The sequence below is a fragment of the Molossus molossus genome, unplaced genomic scaffold (assembly GCF_014108415.1).
Source record: "Molossus molossus isolate mMolMol1 unplaced genomic scaffold, mMolMol1.p scaffold_m16_p_1, whole genome shotgun sequence".
In the NCBI taxonomy this organism is placed as follows: domain Eukaryota; kingdom Metazoa; phylum Chordata; class Mammalia; order Chiroptera; family Molossidae; genus Molossus; species Molossus molossus.
In genome coordinates, this window is record NW_023425344.1 from 171454111 (window position 1) to 171475613 (window position 21503).

At 43.2% G+C, this 21503-nt stretch overlaps 1 protein-coding gene across 4 annotated transcripts in view; it reads right to left on the reverse strand.

Annotated features, from left to right (window-relative positions):
- LOC118640333 (protein only RNase P catalytic subunit) overlaps window positions 1-21503 on the reverse strand; it is a 172615-nt gene that overhangs the window by 77856 nt on the left and 73256 nt on the right. The window contains exon 5 of one of the 4 annotated variants that reach the window (XM_036277280.1): window positions 19928-20068. The exons of the other annotated variants lie outside the window; for them this stretch is intronic. The gene's annotated coding sequence lies outside the window, so the exon portion shown is untranslated. Of the gene's footprint in view, window positions 1-19927; window positions 20069-21503 lie in introns of those variants that run through there. 4 annotated transcript variants of the gene reach the window in all.

Consider the following 21503-nt stretch of genomic DNA (forward strand, 5'->3'; position numbering starts at 1 on the left):
AAATTCACACATTGATGTAACACCTCTGCATCAAAACTTATCAATGATATGTGAAATATAGAAACAAAAAACCAAAAAGATGTGGCTAAGCTAAAAAAAAAAACAAGATGTAAAATTAGAAGCAAAAAATCTTGAGTAGAGCTGAAACCATAGACTGCTTAGCTCTGAGTCCTACAACAGGCATGGAGGCAGGGAATTCAACTCCTTTGGGTTAGTAGAAACTAACAGTGTGCCACGTGAGATGGGGGCAAAGCCAGATTTATTGCTTAAAGCTGGGGAAAGGGTGAGGCTCCTCAGAGGGCAAAGGAGGCTGTTATAAGGGAAAAAACCCTTTAACTGCCATTTAAAATTATGATCTATAATTAGCTATACGGCCAGGAAGAAAGATATAAACAACCTAACAGTGACTAGATCTATAGTATTCCTAATCTCAAAACAGGACTCAGGAACTAAGAAGGCGAGTAATCCCAAAACTTTTAGGCATGGATAGGATCAGCAGAGAGTAAGTTAAGAAAGGGAATATGAAAGAGAGAAAAAACCAAGAAAAATTCTAACTTGAAATAAAAATGAGTTTGCAAACCAAAATTCTACAATGTGAAAAAAGTTAATGCTAACAAAAATCAATGCTTACAACACAAATTTATAAATAAAGTTAATTCTATAAAAAGTTTCAGGTATTTTAAGGTATGTTTAATATGCTCAGACACAAGTGAATATATTCCATTTAAGATGAACAAGAAAATGTTAAACAAAAACAGGCAGAAATAAAACAGGAACAATAGATGTTTTAAAAAATCAGTTAGAAATCTTGAATAAAAAATAGTCATTAAATAATGAATTCAATAGACAAGATAAACTCTAGCCTGGTCACAATAAAAGAGGTAATTTATGAATTGGAAGTTGGTACTGAGAAATTCACCCAGCATACAGCACAGAAATACAGAGATTTAGAGGAGAGACAAAGTAGGAAGTGGATGATGGAGATGAGAAATTGTAAGAGGTTTTCCTGCTTTAATATCATAGAATGAGTAGATCTTTTTGTGGAAAGTAAGCTCTATTATAATTGGAAAGCTTCAATTTAGATTAGTTCTGTAACTTTATATATACAAGCAATATCTAGGCACTGATAGTTTAGATAAGAATGAGTGAGAAGAAGGTGGCAGGCAGGACGGGAGGGAGGATGAGTGTGAGAGTGAGCAAGTGTGTGAGAGAGTGTGGGTGGACTTGAAGGTGGATGGCCAAACCCGAGCAGTGCAAACACAGGGAGCAGAAGGTTCCTGTGTTGTGGACAGTAGCAGCCGGCTATCTCAGTAAGCGGCTCTTCAGGGTGTTTCTCCCTGTGCCGCGGGGAGGTCCCACCATTTTGGAAGATCCCGCGTCTTCTCTGGGAGGAGGCAGTGGGAGCAGCTAGGGTCCAGCAACCTGAGCCCACCAGCACACCTGGCACCATCAGACCAGTGGACACTCTGTGTCATCATAGACCGGTGCACAGTAGTGGAGCTCCTAAGGTGCCAGTCGTAGAAGCCACAGACAGCTGGGAGCCCAGCATCATCCCCCATAGTAGCAGCCTGATCAGCGTTGAGATATACCCCCAGCAACAGAGGCTGGGGAGCAGACATCCATCCCCAGGCAACAGAAGCACAGACCAGCAGCTGAGACCCATCCCCAAAAACTACAGCAAAAGCTGAGCAGGAGTTGAGCCCCACGGGGCAGCAGCACTCCCCAGCCACCAATGGCGGGACCTGGGGTCCACAGAGGCCTGTGCAGTCCAGCAGCTCACAACAGCAGTGGGAAGCCAGAGCCCTAGAGAGACTGATGCGATCCAGCTGCCCGCCTGCAGGACCTGCGGGGTGCTGAAACACCAGAGAGGCCTGTGCTGTTATAACTCAGTGCCATTGACCCAAACTCCCAGAGGCCTTCACGACAACCAAAGGGGTTGTCAGTTTACTCATTTACTGAAGAACATTCTTCACTAACTAATCCCTAAGTAATCGCTAACCCTGGGGTAATAACTAACCCTTGAGTAATCCTGGGGTCGGCGCCAGGGATAATCTATTGAAAACATCTTGACCTTTGAGATGTCTGGGAAACTGAGTAACAGGTAATTAACTAACTGCTAAATTCCGCTTCTGTAACATGCTTGCTTACACGTAGCAACCCCCCTTACAAAATCCTATAAAAAGGAGCCATTTTAGCTCTCCGCCGCCGCAGTTACTCCTGTGTGGGACATACTGCAGGTGCCTGCGGACTTAGCTCAATAAACTCCTTTTGTTAAACCCCATCTCGGCGTCTGAGTTTGGTCGATCTCCTGGGTTACAACATTTGGAGGCCCCAGCGAGATCACCTCGAGGTCCCCCTCTGAGAGGGGTCGACCTCCTCAGGCACAAGGCGAGGCACCTCCATCCTCGCCTCTACAAATTTGATCTTCTGACTGCGGCCAGATTCGGCTTAGGGTCTCCGCGCCACGTGGTCTTGGTAAGTGGATCGATCCATTTGTTTCTTTGTGTCTTTGGCTCCGGAGCATTTGGCGAGGCTGTACAGGCGGGACGCCGCGCACTGTCTGCCTCTAATCAGAGTCAGGACGCTGACTTCTGATTTTGGAAGCCTAGGTGCTTCACTTTGAAGGTGTGTGTGTTCCGTGAGGGTGTGAGACTAGTCTCAGTGATTGTTCTTGTTTGTCTTCTGATTTCGTGTTCTTGTATGTTCAGCCTCTCTTTCTGCTCTGTTTCACTCTCAGGAGAGACGCCATGGGTCAAGGACCATCCAGGAAACCAACCCCCCTTGAATGTCTGCTCTCTAACTTTTCCGATTTTCTCAAAAGGTCCTGTAATTATGGGAAGCCAGCAGACCCCGGCTTCCTGAGGACGCTATGTGAACTAGAGTGGCCAACCTTTGGGGTGGAATGGCCCTCGGAGGGGAGTTTTGACCCTAACCTCCTCTTCGCCGTGCGTTTGGTTGTCTATAGGGTCCCTCTCCCAGATCAACGGGTGTATATAGATGTCTGGATTGACATACAGTGATACCTCGGTTCTCGAACGCCTCGGATTTCGACCAAATCGGTATTCGACCAGGAGATTCGAGAAACTTTTGTCTTGGAATCCGAACAAATATTTGGAACTCGAACTTCCGAGATGAGCCGAGTTGAGCCGAATGGCGTTCATTCGGCCCAGCGCGCCTTGCTTGCGTCATCAGTGTGAGTGCAGAGAGAGAGTCACGCTTTGTGGAGAGAGTCACGCTTTACACTGAATTGAACCCTTAGACATACTGTACACTTTTATTTCTTGTTGAGACTTATGTTTTTCTACATATTATATACAAATTAGGCCAGTAAATAGGCATTTTCTGGGGCTTGGAACGAATTAATCCAGTTTCCATTATTTCCTATTGGGTTTCATTGCTTTGGTTCTCGAACAATTTGGTTCTCGACTGTCCTCCTGGAACGAATTATGTTCGAGAACCGAGGTATCACTGTAGTATTAGACAGCCTCCCTATATAACAAAATGCGGAAGGGAGGAGCCCCAAAAGGGAATGAAAGCTAAGGTAGGAAACCATACCATCATGGTTGCAGCCCCAAAGGAGCGACCGTGGGGGGCAACCAAGGAGAGCCAACCAGAATCCCCTGGGAAAGCACCCAAACCCCGGTTATATCCCATCCTCCCAGGGGATCCTGAGGAATCGCTCCTAGAAGTAATGACGCCCCCGCCCTATGCAGGAAACGCCTCATGCAGGAAACGCCTCGGGCGGGAAGGCGAGGGCACCCTCAGACGAGCCTCAGGCAAGAGCCCCAGGCCCGGCTGACAACGCCAGACTTTTGAGTCCCTCACATACACGGGACGGCACCCCTTATCAACCAGCCTGGGAAGCGGACACCTCAGTCCCGATGCTCCCATTACGAGAGGTGCCCGCTGCGCCCGGCTCTATGGGCCCGGCATGAATGATCTATGTCCCTTTTTCAACTAGCGATTTATATAATTGGAAACAACAAAACCCCCCTTTCTCGGAGCAACCACAAGCTCTGATAAGTTTATTGGAGTCTGTATTCCGGACCCACCAACCCACTTGGGATGATTGTCAACAGATTTTACAAACTTTGTTCACCTCAGAGGAGAGGGAGAGGATACGTGCTGAGGCAATTAAGGCTGTGGTCGGGGATGACGCTGGCCCCGAGGGCTTAGATGATGAACTGCCTCAACGACCCCCAGAATGGGATCCAAACACTGGGGAGGGGATGCAGAGGTTACGCACTTATCACCGAAACCTCCTCAGGGGTCTAAGGGGCGCTGCTAAGAAACCCACCAATTTAGCAAAAGTAGCAGCCACTATACAAGGGAAGGACGAATCTCCCACGGCCTTTTTAGAAAGATTATTAGAGGCCTACAGAACTTATACCCCCTTAGACCCGGATGCAGATGGGAATAGACGGATGGTCAACATGGCCTTCGTCTCACAGTCAACCCCAGACATCAGAAAGAAACTGCAGAAATTAGAAGGCTTTGAGGGAAAGAATAGAAGTGAGTTACTTGAAATAGCTCAGAAAGTTTTTCAGAACCGGGAGGATCCCATTAAGGAGCAAACTAGGCAACTGTCTCAAATCTTGCTGGCAACCCCTAACAAGGGACCACTAGCCACCTATAAGGGGAATAAAGAACCATCTAAAGATAGACCCCAACTTAAGAAAAATCAATGCGCCTTCTGCAAGGCTATGGGACACTGGAAGAAAGATTGCCCCAAGCTAATGGCAAGAAAAGCACAAGAAACCCCTGCACGCTTACTCCTAGAGACTGAGGAAGATTAGGGGGGTCAGGGTTCCATCAATTTAGGCCCCCAGGAACCCATGTTAACCCTGACGGTCGAGGGAAAACAAACTGACTTCCTTGTCAACACGGGGGCCACCTATTCGGTCCTGCAGCAGGCCTCTGGAAAGCTCTCCTCCCAAAAGACATCGATTATAGGAGCAACAGGAAAGCCAAAAGCATACCCATGGACTAAAGCCAGAATCACTGATCTTGGGAAGGGCACTATCACTCACTCCTTCCTTGTAATGCCCGACTGCCCCTACCCATTGCTTGGCAGAGACCTGCTGCAAAAGCTGAAAGCAACTATAACTTTTCAAGACAATAGCACAACTCTAAGCTTAGGGAACCAACAACCTTCCACTATCATGGTTACAGTACCCCTTTCTGAGGAATATCTCCTTCAAGAGGAAATGTCACCTCCCACTGGGGAAAGTAACTCACAGGATGTCTTGACTAAATTAGCCATACAGATCCCTGAAGTTTGGGCTGAAACAAACCCACCGGGGCTAGCCTCTCACCAGCCCCCTATCATTGTGCAATTGGCCAGCACTGCTACTCCCATTCAAGTCAGACAATACCCAATTCCCCAAAAGGCCAAGGAAGGGATTGCCAAACATATTAAGAGGCTGAGAGATGCAGGCATTTTAATTCCGTGTCAGTCCCCCTGGAACACCCCATTGTTGCCCGTGAAGAAACCGGGAACGGATGATTATAGGCCAATTCAGGATTTGCGGGAGGTAAACAAAAGGGTTGAGTCTATCCACCCTACTGTGCCTAACCCATATACCCTCCTGAGTCTTTTACCTCCAGACAAGGTTTACTACTCAGTCCTGAACCTCAAAGATGCCTTCTTCACCCTGCCGCTTGCTGCGAAGAGCCAACCCATCTTTGCCTTTGAATGGACAGACCCCGAAGGGGGTTTCTCAGGCCAGCTTACCTGGACCAGACTCCCTCAGGGCTTCAAGAACTCTCCCACCATTTTTGACGAAGCCCTGAGCCGGGACCTCCTCAACTTCCGAGACAGCCACCCACAGGTAACCCTGCTCCAATATGTAGATGACCTACTCCTAGCTGCCCGGACCTCCGATGACTGCCTTGCTGCCACCCGAGCCCTTCTCATTGAGTTAGGCAAACTTGGGTACTGGGTATCCATGAGAAAAGCCCAAATCTGTGTCAAGAAAGCCACCTACTTGGGTTACCATTTAGAGGAAGGGAAACGCACCTTATCCTCAGGAAGAATCCAAGCAATCCTTGGGATCCCAAGGCCAACCACCAAAAGGCAGGTACGAGAATTTCTAGGCGCGGTTGGATATTGCAGACTGTGGATTCTAGGGTTTGCAGAAATTGCAAGACCCCTCTATTCATGTACGGGGGGGGAAAGGAACCTGATTTAACTTGGACTAAAAGGGAAGAAGAGGCTTTTGAAAGACTTAAACAGGCGCTTGCCTCAGCCCCTGCCCTTGCCTTGCCAGATACCACCAAACCTTTCCAGCTTTTTGTTGCAGAACGCAAAGGCATACAAAAGGAGTCCTAACACAGACTCTGGGACCATGGAAACGCCCGATTGCTTATCTCTCCAGACAGCTTGACCCTGTTGCTGCAGGCTGGCCGTCCTGCATGAGAGCAATAGCTGCAACCGCTCTCCTTGTCAAGGAGGCGCAGAAGCTGACCTTAGGCCAGGACCTCCAAATCATCGGAGGCCACACCACTGAAGCCTTACTCAGGTCTCCTCCTGACAGATGGATTTCCAACGCTCGCCTCACTCAATATCAGGTACTATTATTGAACCCACCACAGGTTACCTTCTCCAAGTCTACTGCCCTCAACCTGGCCACCTTACTCCCCGACAGGAATCAAGGAGAACTGCTCCACGATTGCCACTCATTACTAGCCTCCATAGAGAGAACCAGACCGGACCTCAAAGACGAGCAAATAGCCACCTCTGACTATGACCTCTATACTGATGGGAGCAGTTTCATCAAGGATGGAACTCGGTATGCCGGGGCAGCAGTAGTCACCAACTTACAGGTAATCTGGGCTCAGGCCTTGCCCCACAGAACTTCTGCACAGAAAGCAGAACTGATTGCCCTGACACAGGCACTCAACTGGGCAAAAGGCAAGAGGGTCAACATCTACACTGACAGCCGCTATGCCTTTGCAACTGCTCATGTGCATGGAGCCCTATACCGAGAAAGGGGGCTCCTCACATCAGCTGGGAAAGAAATTAAAAATAGAGAAGAAATACTCAATCTCTTAGCAGCCATCTGGCAACCTAAGGCTGTAGCCATTGTTCACTGCAGGGGGCATGAAACCAAGCCTAGTCAGCCAAAAGAAGGAAATGACCTAGCAGACCGGACTGCTAAACAAATTGCCCTAACTGAGGTAAAACCTATAGAAATACTCCCTGCTCTTCCCCTTCGGGCATTGCCCTCCTCACCATCCTACAATGAAGAGGAGCTCAACCTGGGAAAGAAGTTAAATTGTTCAACAGAGAAGGGAACTGGCATCAGCTCCCTGATGGAAGACTACTTCTCCCCAAAGCCTTGGGAATTGCTCTCATTAGAGATCTCCACTATAGTACTCACCTAGGCACATCAAAATTAATCTCTCTAGTCAGTGGACACTTCTATATTCCAGATCTCAAGACTATAGCCACTTCGGAGGTTACCCGATGTTCTGCCGGTGCACAGGTAAATCCAGGGCCTCCCAGACCCCATGGACTTGGGGTCTGAATCAGAGGGCATGAACCAGGTGAGCATTGGGAACTTGATTTTACTGAGATCTCAACCAGCAAATTTGGATTTAAGTACTTACTAGTTTTTGTTGACACCTACTCAGGATGAACTGAGGCTTTTGCCACAAGGCACGAGACTGCTAACGTAGTTGCCAGACATCTAACTGGGATCATTCCTAGATTTGGCCTGCCCTTAGTACTGGGGTCAGACAATGGGCCGGCTTTCATAGCCAAAATTTCCAAATTAATAGCAGAAGCTCTCAGAATAGGCTGGAAATTACATTGTGCCTATAGACCCCAAAGCTCAGGTGAGGTAGAGAGAATGAATAGAACTCTTAAGGAGACTCTTACCAAACTTAAGATTGAAACCGGTGATAATTGGGTAAACCTCTTGCCATTTGCTCTGTTGCGCGCCCGATGCACCCCATATCTCAAGAAACTCAGCCTGGCTCACTGGAAAAACATGGGGATTGAGACTATATCTCGCTGGATATGACACTGGTACTTTATTAACACCCACAGAGTCTCTAGAGAGCCGGGATAGGGCACCAGCTCCAGCTTTTGGGCCTCCTCAGGTGCCAATGCCACACCCCCTCAATTCCTTTAGCAGCTCGCTTCTAACCATGTTAGATTCTGTTTTCTCCCTCTTAAATAGTTCTCAACCTAACACCACCGAAGACTGCTGGCTCTGTGTAGATCCAGCACCACCCTACTATGTTGGTATTGGGGCAAATGCCACGGGTACTCTAGCCCCCATGAACCAAACTTTTAATGACTCAGACTCACCTGGGGAAGAAACCCTTGCCAACTGTGCCCTAGCCGGCAAGCTCACCCTAGGAGATCTTCAAGGACAAGGGACCTGCTTCATCCTTGGAAACCTCGACCTTCAAGCTTCGCCATACAAGGACAAGTGCCTGACCAACACCTCTCTGCGAGCCGAAGGCTCAACCCCATGGACTCTGATTGCACCTAGCGGGACTTGGTTTGCATGCTTATCAGGTATCCACCGTTGCATTAGTCCCGGGAACCATTCAGATCTTTGTGTTGTTATCTATATAGTTCCCCAGGTATACCTATATGCAGGGCCCACAGGTGCAGCCCATTTTCTAGCCTCAGACTATCATACTAGACTCCAGAAACGTGGAGAAACTCCAGAAATGTGTACCCATTATGATCCCTGTACTGGCTACCCTGGGTATTGCCGGCTCCACTGCCCTAAGGGCGGCAGCTCTCATTAAGAATGACCTTGCCCTTCGTGAGCTGTCAGCCACGTTTTCCCGCGATGTTGAATTACTCCAAACCCAAGTCAAATACCTTGAAAAACAGGTTGACTCCCTAGCCGAAGTGGCCCTCCAAAATCGCAGCGGTCTAGATCTGCTCTTCCTCAAACAGGGAGGCCTCTGTGCTGCCCTAGGAGAGACCTGTTGTTTCTATGCTAACCACTCAGGTATCATCAGACAATATATGCAAGAGTTGCAAAAGCGATTACGAGATAGAGAGAGAGAACATACCTCTACCTCATGGTATGAGAGTATGTTCAATTGGTCTCCCTGGCTGACCACCCTCCTCACAGCTCTAGTGGGTCCGCTCCTCCTCTTATTCATAGCCTTAGCCTGCGGACCTATCATCCTTAACAGAATCACTGCATTTGTCAAGGAGCGGGTCCAATCAATTAAGCTTATGGTACTAGCCCAACAGCAACATTACCAACGCTTACCCCTAATCCATGACTAATATAAATCAAGGATTTGATTAATTCACCAGAAGAAGTGGGGAATGTTATAACTCAGTGCCATTGACCCAAACTCCCAGAGGCCTTCACGACAACCAAAGGGGTTGTCAGTTTACTCATTTACTGAAGAACATTCTTCACTAACTAATCCCTAAGTAATCGCTAACCCTGGGGTAATAACTATCCCTTGAGTAATCCTGGGGTCGGCGCCAGGGATAATCTATTGAAAACATCTTGACCTTTGAGATGTCTGGGAAACTGAGTAACAGGTAATTAACTAACTGCTAAATTCCGCTTCTGTAACATGCTTGCTTACACGTAGCAACCCCCCTTACAAAATCCTATAAAAAGGAGCCATTTTAGCTCTCCGCCGCCACAGTTACTCCTGTGTGGGACATACTGCAGGTGCCTGCGGACTTAGCTCAATAAACTCCTTTTGTTAAACCCCATCTCGGCGTCTGAGTTTGGTCGATCTCCTGGGTTACAACAGTGCGACCCAGCAGGGATTGTGTGATATAGTTACCCGCGGGACCTGCTGGGTGCTAAAACACCACAGAGGCCTGTGCACCCCAGCAGGAACGGTGTAATCTAGTTACCCACAGGAAGTGCGGGGTGCTGAAGCACCAGAGAGGCCTGTGCAACCCAGAAGGGACTGTGCCATCCAATAATTACCTGCGGGACCTGTGGGGTGCTAATGCACCAGAGAGGCCTGTGTGACCCAGCAGCCCATAAGAGGCATAGAGCCGGGTCCCCAAAGGGACTGTGCAGTCCAGTTACCTGTGGGACCTGCAGGGTGCGGGGGCACCAGAAAGGCCTGTGCGACCCAGCTGCACACAAGATAGGCACAGAGAATGTGAAAATGGAAGCTGAGTGAATAGAAGCCACGCAGATGATTGCCCAGGACCAAACAGGAATTACAACTAAAATAAAGACAAATCCTCAAAAAAAAGCAACAGAAAAGCAGCAGGACAGAACCATAAAACAGGGACACTGGTAGAATCTGCGGAGGCACGAGAGGGTGGCGGCCTGGGAGCCCAGGGACAGCAGCAGCCTTAGCTGTGAGCAGCACCCTTGGGGAATAAAGTCCAAGCCTTCTCCACAGCGCAGAGCCAGGACAGAGCACTAAAACAGCCACAGCCACTCACCTGGGGGCTACGGCAGAAGGAGGGCAGACTGGGCTGGAGCTCTGTGGGGACAACTGGGATTTGTAGGGCATTCAGAGTTTTTGTTGCGTTGCAGCCACAAAGGACGGTGGCCAGTGTGCTCCTTCCCAGAGCTGTGGGGAAAAGCAGCAGCACCACCACCCCCACTCGGAGATTCAGCAATTCCCACCAGAGTCAAAGAAATGCAAATTTAGGCTCATTAACAACCAGCATCTATCTCACCCTCTGGAAATCCTGTTATACAGAACACCAGGGCTACATTCCAAGGCAATGAGTAACTGAGACTGCTAGCCTCCAGGAAAAAGATAGAGGATAACTGAACCTTTCCTGGGCTTGCAAATCTACCCAGGAAAGTAAGACCTGACAGTGGTGTTTAACGTGGGCCCACCCAGGCTCATCTAAACCCAGTAGAGGGAGCCACAAACAGCAGAACACCAACACCCACAGGGAAAATTTGACAGGCTCCAAAACCCACTGAGATAGCCAAAATGGTGAAACAAAGAAACAAATCCCAAATGAAAGAACAAGAGAACTCTATCGAAGAAGAAATAAATGAAATGCAGCTAAGCAAATTATCAGAGGTAGAGTTCAGAGCCATGATCTTGAGGTAGCGCAACAGCATGAGTAAAAACATCAGCAACATGAGTAAAGATATAGAAACACTGAAAACCAACCAAGTGGAAATGAAGAATGACATAGCAGAAATTAAGAACACATTGGGCCCTGGCTGGTTTGGCTCTGCGGTTAGAGTGTCAGCCTGTGGTCCGGAGAGACCCATGTTCAGTTCCCGCTAAGGGCATGTACCTTGGCTGCAGTTTGTCCCTGGCCCTGGTTGGGTCGTGCGGGTGGCAGCCACTCGATGTGTCCCTTTCACGTCGATGTTTCTCTCTCTCTCTTCCTCTTTCTCTCCCGCTCTATCTGAATAAAGAAAGTGGAAAAATGTCCTCGGGTGAGGATAAAAAAAAAGAACACATTGGAAGGACTAACCCGCAGAGTACAGAAAGCCGAGGACTGGATCAGTGAATTAGAAGACAGGGAAGAAAAAAATCAACCAATCAGAAAACCAAAAGGAAAAAACGATTAAAAAACAGGAAGACAGCTTAAGAGAACTGTGGGACAACTGGAAACGTAATAACATTTGCATCATAGGAGTCCCCGAAAAGGAAGAAAATATGCAAGGGTTAGAGAATTTATTTGAAGAAACAGTGACAGAAAACTTTCCTAACTTGGTGAAGGAAGAAGGCATTCAAGTTCAAGAAGTACAGAGAGCCGCAAGTAAGAAGAACCCAAACAGGCCCACACCAAGACACATAGTAATTAAAATGCCAAAAATTAAAGACAAAGAGAGAATCCTAAAGGCAACAAGAGATAAGCAACAGGTTACCTACAAAGGAAAGCCCACTGGGTCTCAGCTGACTTCTCAACAGAAAGACTACAGGCCAGAAGGGAGTGGCATGAGGTAAACAAGGTCATGAAAAACAAGGATCTGAATCCAAGAATACTCAATTCAGCAGGCTGTCATTCAAAATAGAAGGTCAAATAAAGAGCTATCCAGACAAAAAAAAAGGCTAAGGAAACATATTAACTCCAAACCAGTACTGCAAGATATGCTAAAAGGACTGCTGTAATTAGTAGAAGAAATAGGAAGAAAAATAGAGCCACACTAAAAAAAATGGAAATAAATAAGTACATATCAATTATCACCTTAAATGTGAATAGTTTGAATGCTCCGTAAAAAGACACAGAGTAGGTGACTGGATAAGAAAGTAAGACTCACATATATGTTGTTTGCAAGAGACCCACCTCACAACAAAAGACTCACATAGGTTGAAAGGAAAGGGATGAAAAAAAATCTCTCCAGCAAACAGAAAGCAAAAAAATGCTGGAGTAGCAATACTCATATCTGATAAAGTAGATTTCAAAATGAAGGCCATAACTAGAGACCAAGAAGGCCACTACATAATATTGAAAGGATCTACCCAACAGGAAAATATAACCTTGGTAAACATATATGCACCCAATACAGGAGCACCAACACATATTAAAAATCTTCTGAACGACTTCAAAGGAGATATCAACAGCAATACAATCATAGCAGGGGACTTCAACACCCCATTGATATCACTGGATAGATCTTCTAGACAAAAAAATTAACAAGGAAATACAGACTCTAAATGAAGCGCTAGATCAATTGGATTTAATAGATATCTACAGAGAATCACACCCTAAAACTACAGAATTTCACATTCTTCTCAAGTGCACATAGGACATTCTCAAAGATAGACCACATGTTAGGGCACAAACTAAGTCTCTACAAGTTCAAGAAGATTGAAATCATATCAGGCATCTTCTCAGATAACGATGGCATGAAACTAGAAATCAATTGCAACAAGAACATGCAAAGACATTTGAAAACGTGGAGGCTAAATAGGATGTTATTGAACAATGAATGGGTTACCAAGGAGATCAAGGAAGAAATGAAAAACTTCCTGGAAACCAATGATAATGAACACACAACAACACAAAATCTATGGGATGCAGCGAAAGCAGTTCTGAGAGGGAAGTTCATAGCACTACAGGCCTACCTCAAGAAGCAAGAAAAATTTCTAATAGACTATCTAACTTCACAACTTAAAGAACTAGAAAACAAACAAAAAGAAAACCCAAGAGCAAGTAAAAAAAAAAAGGAAATAGTAAAGATCAGAGCAGAAATAAATGACATGGAGACCAAAAAAAAAAAAAAAATTTTAAGGATCAATGAAACAAAGAGCTGGTTCTTTGAAAAGATAAACAAGCCCTGGCCGGTTTGGCTCAGCGGTTGGAGCGTTGGCCTGCGGTACAGAGAGACCCAGGTTCGGTTCCCGCTAAGGGCATGTACCTCGGTTGCAGTTTGTCCTCGGCCCTGGAGGGTCGTGCCGGTGGCAGCCACTCGATGTGTCCCTTCACATCAATGTTTCTCTCTCTTTCTCTTCCTCTCTCTCCCTCCCGCTCTATCTGAACAAAATACTAGCTTCACAGGGGAATTTTACCGAACTTTCAAAGAAGAACTAATACCCATTCTCCTCAATCTATTTCAAAAAATTCAAGAAGAAGGAAGACTTCCAAACACGTTTTATGAGGCGGGCATAATTCTAATTCCAAAACCAGAGAAAGATATTACAAAGAAAAAAAACTACAGACCAATATCCCTGATGAACATAGATGCCAAAATTCTGAACAAAATACTAGCAAATCGAATCCAGCAATACACCAAAAAAATTATTCACCATGACCAAGTGGGATTCATCCCAGGGATGCAAGGCTAGTAAAATATTCACAAATCAATAAATGTGATACACCATATAAACAAAATGAAAGATAAAAATCATATGAGCATATCAATAGAGGCTAAAAAAGCATTCAACAAAGTCCAGCACCCATTTCTGATAAAAACGCTCAGCAATCTCGGAATGGAGGAATCATAAATCAACATATTAAAGGCCATACATGAAAGACCTACAGCCAACATCATACTCAATGGGCAAAAATTAACAGCATTTCCCTTAAGAACAGGAACAATACAAGGATGCCCACTTTCGCCACTCTTATTTAACAGAGTACTGGAAGTCTTCGCCACAGCAATCAGACAGGAAGAAAAAATAAAAGGGATCCAAATTGGAAAGGGATAAGTGACTCTGTCATTATTCGCAAATGACATGATACTATACGTAGAAAACCCCAAAGACTCCATCAAAAATTTACTACAGTTAATAAATGAATTTGGTAAAGTAGCAGGATACAAAATTAATGTCAAGAAATCGATGGCATTCTTATTTACTCATGATGAACTCACAGAAAGAGAAATGGAAAAAAAAAAAACTATCCCATTTACCATCATAGCAAAAAAATTAAGATACCCAGGAATAAACTTAACCAAAGAAATAAAGGACCTATTTTCAGAGAACTACAGGTCATAGAAAAAAGAAATAGAGGAAGATATAAAAAAGTGAAAGTATATACCTTGTTCATGGATTGGAAGATTTAACATCATTAAAATGTCCATACTACCCAAAGCAATCTATAGATTCAATGCAATCCCCATCAAAATACCAATGACATACATCACAGAACTAGAACAAATACTTCAAAAGTTCATATGGAACCAAAAAAGACCCCGAATAGCCACACCAATCTTGAAAAAGAAGAACAAAGTTGGAGGGATCACATTACCAGATTTCAGGTTATACCAGAAAGTCACTGTAATCAAAACAGCCTGGTACTGGCACAAGAACAGGCAGAGAGATCAATGGAACAGAACAGAGAACCCAGAAATGGACCCAAGGCAATATGCTCAATTAATATTCGACAAAGTTGTCAAGAGCATACAGTGGAGTAAAGACAGCCTCTTTAATAAATGGTGTTGGGAAAATTGGAGAGCTGCATGCAAAAAAATGAAACTAGACCATCAACTTACACCATACACAAGAATAACCGCAAAATAGATAAAAGACTTAAATGTGACTCATGAATCCATAAGAATCCTAGAAGAAAATGTAGGCAACAAAATTTCAGACATCATATGCAGTAGAATTTTCACTGATACATCACCTAAGGCAACAGAAACAAACAAAAAATGAACACATGGGACTACATCAAACTCCAGCTTCTGCACAGCAAAAGATACAATCATCAAAATGGAAAGTTAACCCACTGTACTGGAGAGCATAACTGCCAATGATACATCAGATAAGGGGTTAATTTCCAATATATATAGAGTGCTCATACAACTCAACAAAAGGAAAACAAAGAACCCAATTAAAAAATGGGCAGAGGAACTAAACAGACGCCTCTCCAAACAGGACATATAAATAGCCAAGAGACATATGAAGAAATGTGCAACATCACTAATCATCAGAGAGATGCAAATTAAGACAACAATGAGGTATTACCTCACACCTGTCAGAATGGCCACCATCAACAAATCATCAAACAACAAATGTTGGCGAGGGTGTGGAGAAAAGGGGACTCTGGTACACTGTTGGTGGGAATGCAGACTGGTGCAGCCACTATGGAAAACAATATGGTATTACCTCAAAACATTAAAAATTGAACTTCCATTTGACCCAGTGATCCCACTGCTGGGAATATACCCTAAGAAGCCTGAAACACCAATCAGAAAGAATATATGTACCCCCCTGTTTGTAGCAGCACTATTTACAACAGCTAAGATCTGGAAACAGCCCAAATGTCCATCAGTAGACAAATGGATAACAAAGCTGTGGTATATATACACAATGGAGTACTATGCAGCTGTAAGAAAGAAAGATCTCTTATCCTTTGAGACGACATGGAGGGACCTGGAAACTATTATCCTAAGCGAAACAAGCCAAAGAGAGAAAGACAAATATCACATGATCTCATTTATTTGTGTAATATAATGAACATAACAGTCTGAAGAATGGGGTAGTCCCAGAGACGTGGAAGTGGGGTACAGACTACCAATCCCAAGAAGAAGGGGTGGTGTGGAAGAGTTAAACCACAGAACTTATATGCATTTATGTATGAACAATGGACATGGACAACAAAGCTGGGGACAGGGTGGTGGGGGGCATGGGGGGATCAGTGGGGAAAAAGGAGAAACATCTGTAACAAAAATAAATAAATTTAAAATAAAAAAGAAAAGAATGTGTGAGAAAATGGCCTACTAATTAAATTAAATGTCAGGTTGAGTTTGCAAGCTTTTTTCACATTAAAGAGATGGAACTGGCTATAATTACTTAACACTACATACAATCCTGATACTCAAAAAAGTATCTTTTCAAATCTTGGAGTACTTACTATACAGGAGATATATTAGGGTTATTTACTTTCCAACCAGTTTTTTCAGAACTGCAACGAACTTGTAATTATAAAATTTTAAAACAAGGTCTAGTGCTGTTAAGGATTACTGTAGAACTGAAGTAAAAATCAGCTTACCCATTTTCCAAAATGAGTCCCTGAACATTAATTTGTTTCCATTTGATCTTATGAATTACGCAATTTCTACAAATTAATCAATCTTTCAGTGGAAATAACTTCCTCAGAAGGTATGCCAGAATTGGGTATCTTCATACTTCACTTTCTGCTCTCTTTCCACTCTTCCTGCACCCATCCTTTGACAATGTCTTCAGGTAAAGAGAGATGTTTATAATGGGAAAATGGGAATACTCTAGAATGATGTGCAGGCAGAAAAAAGAACGAAACTCTGCTCTTGCAGTGATTATGTTTTCATCTTGTTTGTTGACGGAATTTACAGCTAAATTAATAGTGCACTTCAGCCCGACTAGTGTGGCTCAGTGGTTGAGCACTGACTTGGGCACCAAGAGGTTGCTGGTTCAATTTCTGGTCAGGGCACATGCCCAGGTTGTGGGCCCAATCCCCAGTAGGGGCTGTGGAGGAGGCAGCCAACTGATGCTGATGCTTCTCTCTCTCATCAATGTTTCTATCTCTCTCTCCCTCTCCGTTCCTCTCTCTCTAAAATATATCAACAAAAGCCCCAGCCGGTTTGGTTCAGTGGTTAAAGCATCGGCCCGCGGTCCAGAGAGACCCGGGTTCGATTCCCGCTAAGGGCACGTACCTCGGTTGCAGTTTGTCCCCGGCCCTGGTTGGGTCGTGCGGGTAGCAAGGACTTGATGTGTCCCTTTCACATCGATGTTTCTCTCTCTCTCTCCCTCCCTCCCATTCCTGAACAAAAAATGGAAAAAAAATGTCCTCAGGTGAAAATCAACAAAAAGAAATAGTGCACTTTATGGTACGAATTTTGCGTAACAACCGCAAACCACTTAGTTTTCCTAAGGTTATTTACCTCTGTGCTCTTTTTCTTATTTTAACTTAGTTTAAATTTATTTTTTCTACATTGTGTATATTACTAAAACCATCTTATAGCTCTTATGGAACCAAGTGAGGCAGAAAAAAATCTATAAATAAAAAATATCCACTTTGGAGGTGAATACTATATATCCTTCCTAATACTATCTAGGAAAAAAAAAATATCTAGATGAAACACTGCAATAAAAATCTAAGATTTGAATGACTCAATCTTAATTGTTTTGGGGAGAAAAATCAGCCTTTACAGTAGTGAAAAAAATGAAATAGAAACTATTTTAACAGGAAAAAATTATTATCTTAAAATAAATAATACAAACTTAATAAGGCATTACCACTGTAGTAAAATTAGGTAAAAATAATTTATATAGCCTCAAAAACATGTTTAAATAAATTTACTACTCACTCTGGAATTGCTGCTTACCTTATAGACTCAACAAATATTTTTAAAAAATTTTGTTTAAAGTGAGTATTATAATTTCATAGGTAGCCTCTACCTACCACATTCCTGAGAAGTGTGTTTTAAAATAGTGTCATAGCCTAGCTGGTGTGGCTCAGTGGCTGAGTGTCAACCCATGCACTAAGAGGTCGCTGGTTCAACTCCCAGTTGGGGCACATGCCCAGCTCGTGAGCCTGATCCCCAGTGAGGGGTATGCAGGGGGTGGCCAATCGATGTTCTCTCTCATCGATGTTTCTATTTCTCTCTCCCTTTCCCTTCCTCTCTCTCTCTAATATGAATAAAGGAAAAAAATTAAAATAGTGTCATAGAAGCAAGGTACACACAATAATGATTCACAAAGACAATCTCACCACACCCCAGATAGTTATCACACAAACATTATCAGTGACACATCAAGAGGAGAGTCAACTTGCTATTAAGATTTTGCCAGAGAAAACAGATATGGGAGCTTGGCAACGCTGTGTTCCTAACAATGCTGCTCTAAGATATCGGATCACCTGACTAATACAATTGGGGAAATTTTGTTTCAAACATTATGCAAAGTGTACCTTTTGGGGATATTTGGAAAGGGAGGGAGGGAGGGAGGGAGGGAGGAAGGAAGGAAGGAAGGAAGGAAGGAAGGAAGGAAGGAAGGAAGGAAGGAAGGAAGATATATACATGGCCAAATTCACTACAGAAACTCTGCCTTCATCTTTCTACTTATTCCCTTGATCACATCACTAAAAACTCACCTATATGACAGTTGATCATTCACTTCATTAGCAGTTGGTACATGTAAAAATAATTTTGAGTGGTGTAGCAGTCACATGACAAAACAGAATTCCTACAACGTATTAAGCAGGTGGAGTAGGTAGAATGGCACATGGGTGGAAGGAAGCACCTAGTCAGTCTGGCATTATTTGACCTAGGGCAATGTGACTTCCCTGAGTCATCATGTTATGAAAGATGAATACGAAGGAAAAAACAAACAAACACGTTTTGTGTTCTTTAGTGAATCCTTCATTGGCATCCACTAACACCTATTTACTTCCCCAAGTCACTTAGATTATTTGACTAGCCAGATGTAACTCTTTTAAAAATAAGGAGCAGCCCTGGCCGGTTTGGCTCAGCGGTTAGAGTGTTGGCCTGAGGTCTGGAGAGACCTGGGTTCGGTTCCCACTAAGGGCACGTACCTCGGTTGCGGTTTGTCCCTGGACCTGGTTTGGTCATGTGGGTGGCAACCACTCGATGTGTCCCTTTCATGTCAATGTTTCTCTCTCTCTCTCTCCCTCCCACTCTATCTGAACAAAATATCAAATAATAATAATAATAATAATGAGCAAAGATTAGATCTACTTTTGTCCCCCTGATGTAATAAGTTTATGGATTAGAGAACTCATATCAGCCCTTCCTAAACCCTAATGAAACAGTACTTAAATGCCAGATTAGCTGCCTTAAGACACAGTCCAAGTATATGGTTTTCACAGAATTTTAAAAAAACCTTAGGCTTATGAATATACACTAACAGTGACTTATTTGGGTGGTTATTTCAGATGTTTTAGAGAGAAGCATGCAGTTGCACTGGTTTGATAATGCATATAATTACTTTCAGTTTAAGGTTTCCCCAGTTAGCACATTCTCTTTGGGATAGTTAACATTATTATTATTATTATTATTATTTTATCCTCACCTGAAAATACGTTTATTGATTTTAGAGAGACAGGGATGGGGCAGGGGGGAGAAAAACATTGATATAAGAGAGAAACATCCATCGGTGGCTTCCCATATTCACCCCAATTGGGGATAGAACCTACAACCTAGTTATGTGCCCTACTGGAAATTGAACTTGTAACCTTTTTGGTGTATGAGGTGACATTCCAACCAACTGAGCCAACAGGGAAACATATTTTTTTTAAAGTCATACTCTATTTAACATAAGGCTAATATAACTACTTGATAACATAATTGCTGGTTATGGAAACATGACAAACTTCTATTTTGAAAGTGGAAGAAGTATATTATTCTTAGGACCAAGTTTCAGTACCTTAAAATGAGTTTCATATATTTCGTTTAAAAAACAAATTCTCAATCTAAGAATCACTAAGACTGCTAATGATTTTGAGTATTTGACTTTTATAATTGTTTTTGTAAAGCAGTATGAGTACACTTCTGAGAAACTATTTTTGTATAACAGTGGTTCTCAAAGTATGGTCCCCAAACCAGCAGCATTGGCATTAAGTAGGAACTTCTCAGCCCCACCCCAGACCTTTGAATCAGGAACTCTGGGGGTGGTCCAGCAATATTGTTTAGCAATCCCTCTGGGTGACTGTGATGCATATTCAAGTTTGAGAATCAATATTCTACAACAGAAACATTAGTAGTTAAGTTTATAATATTAAAGATTTGCTTTATAGTTTCTTATCTTTAAAAAATTTAACATTTTAAAAGAAGAAATATAATAAGTACTTATAAAAATATACAACTTGTATAAAATAAAAAGTGAAGTCCCTTCCTCGATTAGAGTTTAACCCAGAAATAAATGAATTAATACTTGTTGTATAACTCCTAGACTTAAAAACATAGGAAAAAAATACTTAAGTTCCACTGGGAAAAAACTATTACTAACCAGTTGACTAAAATTAAGAAAATGTTTAGAAGTAATCTCCAGTCACTTTTCATTTCTAATCATTAGTAATAAACAAAAATTATTAAACTGGAAAAAAGACAAGTTTTCAATTCTAAATTTCAACATAGAAAAATTTTCCTCAAACGTGTTCTCAGAGCAGACATGGGACAATATGTTCTCAGAAGGCAATATAGCAGCATTGTAACCTACCCCTCTATTCTTTCAATATTGTTTCTGTATCAGATGAATTGTTAACTAATGTATAACCTGTAGATAAACAGCATATTTGTGAAAGAGTTCCAAGAACTAACTTCAAAGGGAGCTGACTCCAGCAACTGGACATTCAGCTCCAGGAGACTTGCTGAATTGCAACCATAAAAACCAGACCTCCACTTAACCAGTTTTGAGACAATCACTGGAATAGATTGTACTGATTTACATGAACAGAACTTTCAATCTTCCCTCCCCAATTTCTTTGTTTTGCTTTCCCTCACCCTCCAAATAAAAACCCCTATCTGCACTGGGATATTAAAATGGTCTTTAGGACAGGAGTCTGCCATCTTCTCAGGGTGCTGGCACGTGAATAAACCATCTTTCCTTACATCAGCACCTGTCTCTTGCATATTGGCTTTCAAGACAGCAGCCAGCTGAACCTGAGTCCAGCATCAGCATGACACTCAAGTTTTGAGACCCAGTGAACAGGACTGTCTACCTCTAAAACCAGCCCTTAAGAGAGAAGAAACAATTAAATGAAGAAGAGTATTTGAAAATTAAGGAGGTATAATAAAATTTCCTTTTCAATAATCTACCTAATCTAACATTTGTCATTGCAAACACAGCAAGGTATTTATGAACTCCCTTGCTATTTAAACATTATTGAAACATAATTTCAAACACACTTGGTGTTAAACTCCACAACATTTCTACAAATTTGGGCAAATATGACCAGAATTATACATACAAAAACACTGAGCATAGTTTATTGTACCTTAGGTTCTTGATGTTATTGGAACATTTACAAGGGGTTATGTAAAGCAACAGAAAAATAAAACAAGCTTGGATGGCAGGGGAAAAAAATGAAAACTCACTGCCAAGTAAATACTACTGTCAAATGACCTTTAATAGCTAATACCTTTGCCTGCATTTTCCTCTCACTATAGTAAAACCAA